The sequence below is a fragment of the Thermobia domestica genome, chromosome 10 (genome assembly GCF_964235325.1).
Source record: "Thermobia domestica chromosome 10, izTheDome1.hap1.1, whole genome shotgun sequence".
Classification (NCBI taxonomy): domain Eukaryota; kingdom Metazoa; phylum Arthropoda; class Insecta; order Zygentoma; family Lepismatidae; genus Thermobia; species Thermobia domestica.
The window spans coordinates 118,444,732-118,459,945 of NC_137463.1; the positions used below are offsets into that span (position 1 = coordinate 118,444,732).

General features: G+C 36.0%; 1 protein-coding gene and 1 long non-coding RNA gene across 7 annotated transcripts in view; one reads left to right on the forward strand and one right to left on the reverse strand.

The window, feature by feature from the left end:
- The window catches only part of LOC145662678 (uncharacterized), a 481,436-nt gene that overhangs the window by 364,961 nt on the left and 101,261 nt on the right, over window positions 1-15,214 (forward strand). The window lies entirely within an intron of this gene.
- LOC145662679 (uncharacterized) overlaps window positions 1-15,214 on the reverse strand; it is a 199,594-nt gene that overhangs the window by 49,812 nt on the left and 134,568 nt on the right. The gene's annotated exons all lie outside the window — the stretch shown is intronic.

Genomic DNA, 15,214 nt, shown 5'->3' on the forward strand with positions numbered 1-15,214 from the left:
TTTGAAATAGGATTACAGATAACTGATTCTTCGAAATAAATATAAAGAACATTGATAATGCCAAGCTTCGACTCTATAAATTCGTACCAAGGACTGAGACTCTTGCATAACAGTATAGAAATACCCTTTAATAAACTGCGTTCGAGCCACTGTTGAAATACACTTAGTTAATACCGGAGAATACCTGTCTTATGATTAATGTGTCCCAATTAAGGATTGAACCATTTCATTCATTTCACCTTTCGTTCTAGTAAGGCATGAAATCAGTGTAAGATCTAACGGAAGTGCTTTGGTTCTGACTATTTTGTCAAGTTTCAGAAGAAAGTGGAATGTTTGTTCAGTATTGGCTCCATCCACTAATAGCAATACATTAATTTCAGATAAACTTTTTAGACTCCTTTTGCGGAAAGTTCATTAAAATCAAACTTAAAAGGAGTACCAAGACTAGCACTACTTTCTTACCGAGAAGTACAAGGAATAGATTTTGAAGAACCTTTTCACTTCTCTCTTCATACGTGATTCGTTTCATGAATTCTGGTTTATAAAAAACGGGATTTGGAAATCCAAAATACTCTCGGTGTTCTTCATCACTACTTGTTTAACTCGTTTCAATATTTGCAGCCATATTAATCGTTTGCAAAAGTTCAACAAACATTGTAGAAATAATCAATATTAACGTGTACAAAATGTATGTGTTTATTATAGACAGATTCAAGTAATTATTTCTCAATTTCATGAAAATTGCTTTGTATTTACCAAAAGGCAAGCTTAAAGGACACAAAAATGGAAAAAACATTGAATATATCCTACATACAATTAATTACATTTTGAATAACATACCACATGCATATACCCAATATTGTAACTTGTGTACTTTTTGATTTCATCAGTCACAGAATATATTGATGGGTACCTTATCTCTTCTCCTGGAATTTCTACTAATATCATATTATTCAGAGAGCTTACATCACTGTTCTTTGCAACCAATATATTTCTTTCAGTTAACCAATCTACACCCTGAAAATCTTTAATGATATTGGGAAAGACACTTGCTTTCAAATTATTAACACTGTCAACGAAGTTTCAAATGCTTGTTGAAATAGTTATGATGTTATCTTCTGATTCGATTAAAACCTTCTTCAATAGCTAGAAACTGCCTTGAAAAGTACTCTGCCCTTGTATTTTTAGTGATATGAGCTGGCATGTTTCTCGTCAATTTTAGTAATTGTACATGTCGCCACAAAATTGACGACTTCATGCAAGCATTTAATTCATCTGCAGGTGTCTCTTTCTTGATCACAGGTAAAATTTGTCTAAAGTCTCCTGAAAGAAGCAAAATTATCCCTCCAATAACAATATTGCAATCTCTGATGTCACGTAATGTTTTGTCAATCGCTTACAAGGATTTCCGATTAGATATAGTGCACTCATCCCGGACAACCAACTCGGTCTTCTAAAAAAAAATCTGTACCAGGAAAGAATTCTTTTTGATTGCACACGACGAATAGTCTTCAATAGCTATATTTAAAGGAAGCTTAAAAGTCGAATGAGCTGTTCCTCCTTCAATCAATGTTGCTGCTATTGCTGATGAAGCTACAGTAATTGCAATTTTATTCTGACTTCGGATTTTTGCCAGGATTAAACTGATGGTGAAATTCTTTCCCGTTCTTCTGCAAGTATCTAGAAAGTAAATCTGTCCTCTCTTTTAGATTACTGACTGTATGACTGTGTCGTATACTTCTTTTTTTTTCGGTAGAAGCTTTTGCTCGTTCTCACAAATAAATTCGGTTAAAGAGTTCACATCGTAACTTGTCGCTCTTGAAATATAACTAGAAAGGAAAGTGTCTGAGTACTCACTTCATGTAAGTAGTCCGAGATGGTCAACAGAGTTGCCTGTCATCGAGGTATTATGTCATCAAGAGTAATTAATGCAAGATTTTGACACCTATTAGTCATTGTTAATTCTGTATTGTTTCTTTTCATTTGCTCGTTGACTGGAAAATCATCAGACATCGCATCTTTAAAATTTTCCCACATATTTTGAGGATCTGATACTTGACACTGTGTGAGTATGATTGCAAGAAATCATTGAATATGATAAGGTGATTGCATTGAAACTGCAACTTCCATTACCTGATGCCATTGAATGTCGTGTTCTAAAAGACCTCTTGCTCTACATGCATCTCTAAAGGAATCGTACTGTACACCGTCTAATTTTCTTAGATTGGCAAATGAAGATGGACCGCGGACGTTGTGCAGTAGCAATCGTAGATAGAAGCATTCAGGGTTATTAGAATGCACTGTGTAAACTCTATCGATGTCTTGCGATTTTCGATACCCTGGAAATCCTTCAACGAGAATACCTTGCTTCTGTTTCTCAAGATTCCCTGCTTGTATTCCATGTAAAGTACCTAGATACGTCAATGTAAAACAATGTTTGAGCAAGAGCGTCGATTTGACACAATTTGAAGAAAGCAATTAAAGTTGTATCGCGAGGGTTTTCTACTGCTTCTTGGATATTCTGGTCCATGAAGTAAATCCTTTGACCATTTTCCAGATGAACGCTAAGGTGTTGAACAGTTTGAAATCTGTCATGAATAGGAAATGTAAATATTCTACAAGCTGCTTCATTACTACTTATGTACTTCCTTGCTGATACTTTTCAACTTCATTGTTTGTTTGATTCTCTACTTCAAATACTTCCTGATCACTACCTTTGTTGACTTACTTGCAAATGTTCCTATTTGGCTTAACTGACTGACAAAAATTAACATTAATATGAGCTTCAAAAATCTTGCTCAGTAATGAGTTGTATGGAACTACTCAATTGTTGTCAATTATAATCTCTTTGGTTTGCCCTCTTATTTTGGTTTTTGCAATAAAATCTCCCTGTTCTGGACTTCTTCTTCTATACTGAGGGTATCCATCGTCTCCTGTCTATGTTTCAAAAAACAGCGGTCGTGGGTATCTCTTTATACATTTACTATCGACCATGTATGATGAATTTTGGTTTAAATATCCACATGGCCCATGTATCATATTTTTCCTTATCACATCCAAGAGAATTGGAGCTGTCGACGAATCTGGGAAATCAGCTGAAATTACCCGATCTATATCATTCAAATGATTTTTTCCCTTCAGATATAAGAGGATATGTGAATGAGGCAGTCCTCTTTTTCGCCATTCAGTGGTATATATCCACGCATTTGATTCTCCAAATATGTGTTCCTTTGTTAATGAATTAATTAGAACATCAACTTTTTGTTTGAAAGCTCTGGCTGTGATGTTATGTTTATCAGGAGCTGATTGTCCTGGATGTAAATTTTCTAGTATTTGTCTCCAGCTAGGATTACATGTGAAAGTTATGAAAAGGGAAGGGCATCCGTAGTTTCGAACATATGTCATTGCATCATGAGTGTACTCATACATGTGTCTCGAGCTTCCTGTAAACGAAGAAGGTAAAATCACCATTTGACCTATATCGTTGAAATTTCGATCCGAGTTAACTGCATTTTGCGCGTGAATATATTCTTCGCAGCGTAGCTTTTTCTTGTTCAGCCTGATGTACAGAAGTCACTCGCTTTCGATTTTGGCATACATGCCCACCAAGAATTGCTGCAGGAGCTTTCCGTATCGCGACAGAGATTGTCACTCTGCCTCACCATTAATCCATCACACTTAATATTCTTTTCTTTTAGGCACCTGTGTTTGGATCAATTCGAAACAATCCAAAATGATATCCATCATTTCCTTTTGGAAACATTAACGGATACTGTAATGAATCATATGATCGGTGCGTCTTTTCACCGTTTTTGAATAACTATATCTCTTCATTGAAAATGATTACCTACCATGACTATGCCGATATCATCCACAGTTGGAGCATTTAAACGCCGTGTGTGGCCATTTACCGGTATTTTATCAACTCTTATGACAATCTTATGTGTATCAGACTCGGGTTTTTTCATAGAAGTCTTGAAGAAACGAACTATTCATTTTCTTGATGGAGCATTAACTGAAGAGATTCAACTAATCCTCGGTTAGCATTTTGTATGATACCACATCGTCTGTTAGTTTCAGTGTTTTCGTCACCAGTAAATTATAATTTTAGAAACTAATAGTCTCCTAAAACAGGTAACAACGATCCTATTCTGTGGTAGATTGGTCCTTGAACTTTTAAGGTTGACTGAAATCCTATTTCTTCGATAACGTTTTGTGCTCCAAATGATATCATTTGAAAGTAACTGTTGTACCGTCTGGTATTAGCAATGAAGTGTTTTGACACCGGATGTAAACCATGAAGAAGTGACAGTAGTGGTTCCGGAACCTGTTGCATATCATCAACTTTCACCTTGCCACCTGCAAAACATAGTCCTGGGTTTTCTCCTTTCCATTTCATTGCGGTACAGTTACCACACTGTACAGACATTGATCCGATGTTGAGTAGAGAAATATCATAATACAGTAATTAGCTTCTGCTGTGTAACGGAAAGCCGAACTATGCAAGTCTCCAATCATTAGTCTAATTTTGGCTTGAGTATTCCTGTGTGTGCTATTTCTACTTTCCTAATGATTTGTGGAAGTAGTAGCAGCTGTCGAAGCCCATCTTTGTCGCATATCTCGTAATCTGGCACTGCGACGTTGATGCGTTTCGGTTGCACAGCTTTCGGTTTTGCATACATCCTGATACTTTGCAGTCGCTTTGTGTTCTGTTGCACTGTTTCCCTTTGCCGCTGAGTCCGCACAACATTTACATGTCTGGTTCTTCGTCCTAAGTATGATCTCTTACGTACTTGCACTGTTTCCCTTTGCCGCTGAGTCCGCAATAAGATTTATAAATTCATCAAAAATGACCGATATTAATGCCGAATCTATAGATTTTGAGGTTGCTGAGATGAACAGTGACACTTCTGATGCCATTTACAGTAATGTAAGTGTCACTGTTCATCTCAGAGACCCCGCAATTTATGTATTCGACACTGATATTGCTCATTTTCCATCATTTTTCTGTATCTCCCCGTGCCGTTCACCCAAGTTGCGGGGCTGAATCTGGAGGTAAACGGGATCGTAAGTGTAACTGCTCATCTCAGCGACCACGAAAACTATGTAATCGACACTAATATCGGTCATTTTCGATCACTTTTAAATATCTTTCCCTTCCTTTTCCCCAAGTTGCAGGGTTGAATTTGGATTTAAACAGCATCGGAAGTATCATTGTTCATCTCAGCCACCCCAAAAACTATAGATTCGACACTAATATAGGTCATTTTCGATTTTTTTTTTCTGTATCTCGCCCTCCCCTTCTCCCAAGTTGTGGGGTTGATTTTTTATGTAAGCGGCATCAGAAGGTCACTGTTCATCTCATTAGACCCCGAAAACTATGTAATCGACACTAATATCAGTCATTTTCGATCACTTTTAAATATTTCTCCCTTCCCTTCTCCCAAGTTGCAGGGTTGAATTTGGATTTAAACAGCATCGGAAGTACCATTGTTTATTTCAACCACCCCAAAAACTATAGATTCGACACTAATATCGGTCATTTTCGATCATTTTTAAATCTCTACCCCCTTCCCCCTCACGTTACACCGTCAAAGTGATATGACAAAAACCATCTCACGTCAGGTGCGAACTTCATTCGGGATCAAAATTTGTTCGAGATCAGTCCACTGGTTCAAGAGATAAGTTTTATTTATTTTTGTGTATTTTCCCCTCCCATCTCCCTCTCCTAAGTTCTATCGTCAAAGTGAATAGATAAATACCATCCCAGGCCCGAACCTAATCCATGTTGAAAATTTGATCGAGATCGGTCAGGTAGTTCAAGAGTGATGAAGTCACAACCGTTTTAGGCGTCCACTCTCCTACCTCTGCTTCATATTCCATTTTCTTTCTAACCGCCTGTCTTACATTACTATCAATAGTTCCTCATCACATCCGATTTTTATACATTCTGGAGTACCTCAAGGCTCCGCTCTCTCGCCTCTTCTCTACCTTCTGTTTGTAGCTGATATGCAAACCCTTCCTCCCAATGTTCATTCATTTCAATATGCAGATGACACTGCCTTTCTTTGCACGGCCAGAACTATTTAACAAATCAATTCTGCTCTCCGCCTAGCAATAGGCTCTTTTCTCCGCTGGTGCACTAAGTGGTGCCTTCATATCAACTCGACTAAGACTCAAGCTATAGTCTTCATACCGCCTCAAAAACGTTCTCGAGTTCAGAAAAACTCCAATCTACTCAATCTCGAAGTCCACGGTACACGAATATCACCTACAAAACAGGTCACCCATCTTGGTATCATCATCGATCATCACTTAACTTGGCGGCCACATCTTCAAGCAATCATTCGCAAAGAGTATGCTCGGCTCAATTTACTAAAACGTCTAGTTGGTACCACCTGGGGATTGAAACCACTACAAACCTTAATACGTATAATGTATTCTTACGCTCGGTTCTAACATATGGTCATTTCGCTTGGATCGCTGCACTACCTTTTTTCTATCAGAAATTACAAGTTCTTAAAAGACATGCATTTCGTTTGGCTTATAAAATCAAGCTTCCCAGTCCGACGCAGGAACTTTATGACCGTATCACTTTTCCTACCATTCTCTGTCATCTTGAACAGTTACGTGTAAAGTTCATTACTAACCGGTTTCAGCAACGTCATCCATTACTTCTGGATACTATGGACGCCGACCGCCGCTATAATTTAGGATATAAATTTTCTACTTGCCCTCTATCCCTACTCTTCTCTTTATATCTCAAAACCATTCCACCAGACCATCCAGATCATTTTGTCGCTTCAGCTTATTCTTCTGATCACCTTTCACTTCATATATCACATACATACACTGCACTATAACCTATTGTGCTAACAGGGCTCCACTTGTCTACATCACTGTCCAGAGCAGCCCCTGGACAAGATAATCTACATTCGTCTAACATTTCCTTGTGTTGTCCTGTGATATGCACTTCACTGTCATTATATTTTCTCCTGTCCTCATGATTATGAACGAAGTTCATAATGTCCGTTGCAATTGAATAAAATAAAAGTCATAACCTGTCATTATGGTGTAAAAATAAAGTAAATGATTTTCCGCATATCCTTACTTCCCATAGATCACCTCCAATATCCTTCCTTCCCCAGTCTCTGCACCTCTCACCCCGGATAGATGGCGTAACCCTCGCAAGGAAGCTAGCCTTCGGCTAGCAAAAAACAACGCTTTTGTTGTTATTGTAGCATTTTAATAGATAGATTGTGTCCGCTTGAATTATCCATATCAAATACAGTGTATTTCGCTAAGTATTTAACACTAAGAAACAATAACATCCACTCAAAAACATTACAATATAGTACTTGGTATACGTTAAACAGCATTCGATACCTCTTACATAGCATCAGATTAATTTTGAACTATAATAAAATTGATATGTGGTCTCAATATCGCAGGAATAGGTTCTATTTTCGTCCTGATCTTGACTGAAAAACTGAAAGCTTTAGAAAGCTATATAACTTCCGATTTCAATTTTGATCCGTTTGGATCAAAAACTGTAATAGACCGAGAAAATTCTTTCGTATGGATTCAGTGTGTGAAGAACAGGTTCAAACTTCGACCTTATCTCTCTGTTCCAAACGGAAGCTGTAGATCTACCACTTCCGTTTCAAATATTAAAACTCATAGTTTTCAAATCTACCGTTGTTTTACAATATTTAACGCAAACCACGTGTTCATTAAAATGAAAATTGTAAGCGAACAATAATTTGTCAGTTAGTAGTACTAGTACGAGTTGAAAATATTTAATTTTACACCTATAACGGCTTTCTAAAATATAAGTTATTTCCATTATCTCTAGTACTGCTTTTATAATCACACTGTATTGTTTATTTGGCCCAAGAGGGCCTAACCGTAAAATAAATAATTTCTCGTCACAATCGTCGTCATATTCTTTTTAAATAATTGCTACACTAATTCATATTTGTGAATTTCTTTGTTATTTCACTTTGAAGTCCATTCAAGCGTTGTTGCTGTGTGTATGTTCTTAGATATTTACAATTATTATTACTTGTTGTTAAAACCGCGGATAAATGTTTAGTAAAGGGGGCAAACACTAAGACAGAAAATAAAGTACCCTGCGGGACTCCACGCCGCCTTCACTCGTTAACGCTCGCTCGGCAATACTGTTTGAATTAAATGTTATTAACCTAACCTAACCGAATATGAACAGAATATCTAAAAAAAAAAGTCGACCAAAAAACCTGACCCCCCAAAGCTAAACAAAAGCCAAACCGCGTTCCCCATATGCAGCAGTAATATAAATAGGAGAATGCGACAGGCTACTGTTACACGATATTACGGTAAGTGTCATATAATATCAGTAACCAGCCCCGTAGCATTCGATGCGACCACGATTGGATCGATAACTCAAGTCGTAGCATACACCGGTGAATTCATTTGTAGAAACCCTCTTATATGCAGTGCTCTATTTTATTGAATATAGGGAAACCAGATTTAGAGTTCAATAGTCTACAAATTCTTATCCTACGTATGAACTTTGTACCAAATTTTCGCAGTGTTCAAGTTTAAATTTGTTATGATTACTGTTATCTTTAACGTAGCCATGCTAACTTTATAAGTACGTTCCGCGATATTAATGGTAAAACTTGTAAAAGTGCCTTAGAAAATTTAGGTTCATCTCTAAATAATTTTATTTCCAAGAATTACGTTTCTTGAACAGCCTATCTCTTCCTATTGCGCCGGGCCTATATAGAGAGGGATCTGAGGTAAATGCTTCCCTTGGTCTACCCTCGGGACGGCTCTGCCTAGTCAAATTACAATCTTTCAGAACCTGGAATACACTATCCACAGATGCAACTTATTTAATATTTGATAGCAGAGATCCAAAAGAGATCCATCAAGGATCACAAACGATTTCGTTTGGTGGCAACCTAGAAACAAGAAGTTTCTTTTTTTAGTATATTAGATATATTTGCAGAGTCCTTGGATAGTGTATCAAGAATCAAGTTAGAAATAGATGTCCTTGGTAAATGCGTTAAGATACTACTACTACGCGAAAGTCAGAACATAGGTCTATCGAGTGTACGGTATGGATTGGTTTAGTTTAAGTTTAAAAAAATAAGGAACAGTAGTTATAATTAACAACTTCTTGTGTCCAAAATATGAATTATTAATTTATAGTTGTATAATTAAATAATTAGCTGAGTCTATTGACATGTATCAAGAAGCACCAGGGTATAGTGGCACAAAGTTTAATCTACTGATTTAAATTGGACCATTGCAGCAGCAATGAATGTGGGACTGAAATGTGGAAAAGGATGAAGAAAGATGAAGAACTATGGAAATTCAGCTGTTTGGCATAAAGTTTGAATACTTACAAACGAAGGAGAATCAGTGTGCGAATTAAATATTTTTCCCAGGGAAGATAAATTCATTCATATACGCCCAGTCATCACATATATTTGACATCACAAACCACCCCTTCGTGTGGTGTAAACGTGATCCTACTACTTTATAAGGTACTAGCAGCGTTCACCCCGCTTCGCTGCGGTCACCCCGGAACGCAATAAACTTTGTTACTTAGATAATTTTTACTTTTTCGCTTTCAAATTGCAAGCGCCTGTCATTTATGTTAACCCGCCGAGTCACGTGCTCATGCGGGTTGCATATACATACGTTTATTTTTACCTATGATGAACTATGGAGACTTGAATGGTCCATTATCTCAAGACACTGGTAATTAAAAATTAAAGTGATATGATAAAAACCATCTAGGGTCCAAATCCTAACAACCCCCCAAAAATGAAAGAAATCGGTTCACCCGTATTAGCGTGATGAGTTCACAAAGGATTTGTACGTTCTCTTTTATATATATAGATGGTTGTACTGAGTTTGACGAGTTTGACTGAGTTTGACTATATACTTCTATATATAGTGACACGTGTACACCGCGTGAAAAAGGGGTTTGTGTGTCGTGATATTTTCCCAATTAATATTGAAACCGGAAGTGGTAGTAGGTTTCTACCACTTCGGTTGTAGTAGAGAGATTAGATTGAAGATGGAATAATTCACTGATTGAAGAAAATCACTTCTTGCTATCTACTTCTGCTTTTACTCTATGGTGATGACTGTTAAAATAGCAACTGGACAATTTTCTGCCACAGGAAACCGCTTTTTGCTACCTGTTGCGAGTTTTAATTCTATAGCGAACAACGTTAAACTCGAAAGTAGTTTATATCTGAAACTTCGTTTCAATAGGGTTAAAACAGAAGATGTTTTCTATTCTTAGGACGCTAAATTGATTTTTAAATAAACGCTTATAACTATCTCTTTATCATTTTTGGTCTGTGTAGATCAATACTGAAACGAAAAGTTCTAGTGGACTTCTACTGCTTCCGGTTTTAATACAGATTGAAGAATATGGGAGAAATGTACTTTTGGGATGCTTAATCGATAGTAGAAAATCGCTTCTCCGTATGCATATGTTACAGCGTTTGGTGTATAGTGATCAACGTAAAAAATGGTAATTGTTTATTACCGGTTTGTTTTTGCCTAGGTAGTCGAACTCGATTCGTAACTTTTGAGTCACTACTTACTAAACAAATTTAGTGAAGATCTATCAAGTAATCCTTAAGAGGCTTCATCCCGGCGAAATTAAAATACCGCTAATTTTACAGTAATTATGTGATATCTTCCAATAGATAAAAGATAATCGAAATGTGGAACAAGAGCGCCCTAAACAATATCATTTTACATGAGATACCGTTATCACGACTCACTTATCTGGTTTCGATTTCGAGCCATTTTGAAGATCGGCATTTATTTTCGCGTTTCTAAACAGCTGAAAATGGAAAGCCACTAGGTGACTTGTGATTACGGTACCTCATGCAAAATAATATTATCTAGGGCGCTCTTGTTCCACATTTCGATTACCTTTTATCTATTTGAAGATATCACATAATTACTGTAAAATTAGCGGTATTTTAATTTCGCCGGGATGAAGACTCTTAAGATATTTTCGTCTTGCAGACGGACGGACACACAGACTGTGTAAATATATAACAGGGTTTTGATAAGCCAATCTCCTTAACAAGAGTTGTTCCTAAATTGTAATACTTTCGCCTACAGAATTAAAAGTTTTTTCCTGTGTCTATTCTCGTGAAGATTCAAAAGCATTCTAGAGAGAGGAAATTAACCGTGCCAGGGATGAAAAATTTCTTCTACAAGGGAGCACACATTTTTGTCAGGGTAAAATCCCTTTCATTCTCTCGTCAATACACACGTTGGGAAGAATGAACACTTTAAGTCGTTGGAATAACAATTTACTAGCATCTATGCAACTCTTTTAAAAAAGAAAATGCATGACTTTTTCTGAAGAAAGAAAGAAGGAAATTAACCCAAAAATAAGATTTATTTAAAAAATAAAATATATCCATCCAGTGGGATTCGAACCCGGTTCAAAAATTTTGAATTCCAACAGAAAGAAGAAACTAAACAGGCTCGACTATCGAAATACACTGTAGAACTACATTGCAGTTTATTGTATTATATTCCCAAAATCATTAAACAATAAAAAGTTTTAAAATATTATACACTCAAATACTTCGTGATTTCTCCTTGTAAAAATTCTATTAAAAAACAAAATTAACAATACAATACAACCACAAAAAACAACACGTCCTACACAAACGGATTTTTCAGTGGCATCAAAATATAAAAACCTTCAAAGTAATAATATCAAGTTTATTCAAGGTAATGGTATCAAAACATATAAGTTAAAATTTTTCAAAATGTCTATTTTAAATTTAAAAAAAAAACATATTTCCAGCATAAACAGTGCCTTGCTAAAACTAAAACAGTTTTTTGTGATACTATAAAACCAGGCATTTTAAAACAATTATCATCATTCAACCTACACCTGCTAAGAGTGTGGTATGGTATATTCTATCTGCATCCAGAGGAACCACCCAAAACTAACAGCGGTGATGGAAGGCCTAAGTTTGTAAATATATGCTTTGCGCTAATAAACTTTTACATAACATAATATCATAAAAAAAACAACGTAACATTAAAAACACACAAAAATATCAAAAATTTCTCCTTAATAAACCCCAACCATTATACTACTTATATTTCATATCATAATTTTATAAATATTGTTTATATCTATATCATTAGCATTTATGGTGTCGGTTTTAATAAATACCACAAAAGCATAACACTTATCCTTTTATTAACATTCTTATTACTTAACGTAACAATCAATTATTGCTATATTCAATAACATATTAGTATCATATTATGGCTCCCCGGCGGGGAATCGAACCCCGGTCTCCCGCGTGACAGGCGGGGATACTAACCACTATTAGTATCATATTAATTGATATAGATGGAGCTCCTTAAAATATTTATTATTATTATTATTTTCTTCCGGTTAAAAAGTTTGGATGTTTTCTTTAACTAAACCAAGTTTTCTGTATTTGCCAAGGTACAATTTTGCTTTGAAACTATCATTACATTAAGTAATGAAAAAGGATCTGAATCTTTCAAACAGCAAACAAAAAGGTGTGTTGAGAAGGGTTCACTGCTCTTTCTTTCTTATTATTTTCCCTCGTACAATTTCGAGCGCGTTGTTGCCAAACTTACAATGTTATAGGACTTAGAAAAATTCAGATGTGCAATTATATATTGGAGAAGGGTACAAAGTAAGGAAGGTAACGGGAGTTCAAAATTTCACCCCGCAACAATGGATTCGTTAATTTTGTTACCGACTCGGTTGCATATCTTGAAATATTTCCATTATTTCTAACTTAGACTTTTAACATAAACCACACAATACCAGCAACTGAGGAAGGAAACAAACAAATTTAGAAAGGAAAACCAGGAATGCTATACCCAACACCACTTATAACAGAAGAGTAAGAGGAAATCACACGGAAACGGTTAGACATCGAGGAAAACAAGTGAAGATATGTAGCTCTTTAGTTGAGATGATTCTCACTACATATTTCGATTGAAATAAACACCCTAAGGAACGAAAAGGGGCTCATATACTTTTCAAATATTTCCCATAGACCCTATATCTATTTCCTCCGTGCGAAGACTGGACTTTTAGTTAGTTATTTTTATGTTTGGAAAAAAAAGTAAGAATGTTTTTCCTTGTTTGATAGGTAGTTGCAGTTCTGTAAGCAACGTTTCTTTATGATTCAGAATACAAAGGAACTTGATATTAGCTACGAGAAAAAAAAAATTAGGTGTGCCGTTGGATATTAAATTATAGTTGGCGTACTAAGAACTAAAAACATATTGAAAAGCACTGAATTACGTAACGGTAGTGGAAAATGAAATAATCAATAAAATATAAGGTTCTATTCATCTGATAGTTACATTCGTCACTCTGGTAAATCTATGACCTAAGAATGTATTTATAAGCAAAATGTTCCGGGTTTAAATCCAGAAAGGCTATTAGTACTCAATGATTGTAAAGAATCCAATGTCTAAGCATAGAAAGCAAAAGCAATCGATTATGAGAACTGAAACAGGAAATTATAAGATTTTGAAAGAAAAAGAAGAAATACTTTCGCTTTCAAAATTAAGTAAATTCCACCACGATTTTTTTTTTTTTTTTTTTACCTCTAATAGTAATCATAATAACAGTAGTAGTATACAACAGTTTCCTCATTAACATTTGAAACACTATATCTACACAAGATCCCGTTTACTTTGATTGTTGTGCTCTTGTTTTTTTCCTTTATTCTTCCGTTTCACAAATGGAACGAGAAGCCAAAAACGATTCATTGTTCGCTTTTCCATTTTCGTGGCGCAATTTGAGGCAAGCCGCACGCCCGTAATTTTGTCTACAATTAACTCTGTCTGCATGACATGGCCGCTCAGTTTTCCTTGCCTCCATTTTGGGTTCACCGCACGCTGCACTCCAATCGATATACACTCGCACACTTATTAACCACTATCCCTTCGACTTCGGCTGCGTTCACTTTCCTTCTTAAAATGTCTTGCCATTGTGTGCTTTACGTTGTAAATACGTGCAGTAGATTTACTATGAATATTTTTTTTAAAATCCTATATTATAAACATTTACGTTAATTTGTTCTTACTTTAAAAAAAAAACAAGGAGCATTATGGCAGTATGCACCACGTGAGGAAGTTTGATTTGTCGTATTCTGTCTCACCCTCCATTCGTACTCAGAAGCTGTAGTAAAATGAATGGATATTTGAAAATAGAAAAAGTCTTTAAAATTGTCAAGTACAAAGTAATTTAGTTTCATTTTAGCGTTATATTTCACGGACAGGTTAGTATTTTGCATCCTGTGCATTATAGTAACCCGCTAGTTTTAACAGCGTTACGGGCAGTCTATCAAGCAAGGATAATATCCATAATTACTCCCATAGAAATACACGGGGAAATAGTTTCTGATTGTCCATATCATGGGATCAGCTGGATGGATCACGTCCATCAACAAACTCGATTCCTAAATTATGACCCTCTACATCACATTATTCTGCCTAAAATTGATGCTCATCCATCAAGTAAGTCTTGATATTTTGTGACTCCTGGACAGACAAAATAAATATATATGGTATTTGTACCGATTATGACCCGGGTCCCTAATATGGCCCACAGACAATATCTCTGCAGATTTATGTTGGTGCTGCTAGATGACAATATAAACTATGTCCTCATGACAAGCGTAAACATATTTGCGCGGCTCAGAGGACATAGTTTATATTGTCATCTAGTAGCACCAACGTAAAGCTGCAGAGATACGGTGGGTGGGCCATATTGGGGACCCGGACCATAATCGGTACAAGTACCATATATAAAGGATTTTTTAGTAAACAAAACTCCTTAAAAATGTAGATGAAAATGAGTATTTTAAAAAACATGATTGTTAATAAGATTCGAAACACATTTATCTATTAGAGTACATTTTGTAAATTGTTCAATATTGTTAACGCATAAGGAGGGAGAAAACTGTCTTGTATTCCGTTTTTACCGAATTTTCGTTCAACCGAAGCACAATCAATCGCATTAAATTCGCTTAAACAGACCTAACACGTATTCCTAACATTGACGCGCTTACTACTTGTAATACGTAGCTAACTCAATGGTGTAGGAAACACGGAAATTCACCGCCGTAGAAATAAAGCTAGTCGTTGGATTCTATTCTGCGTCAGC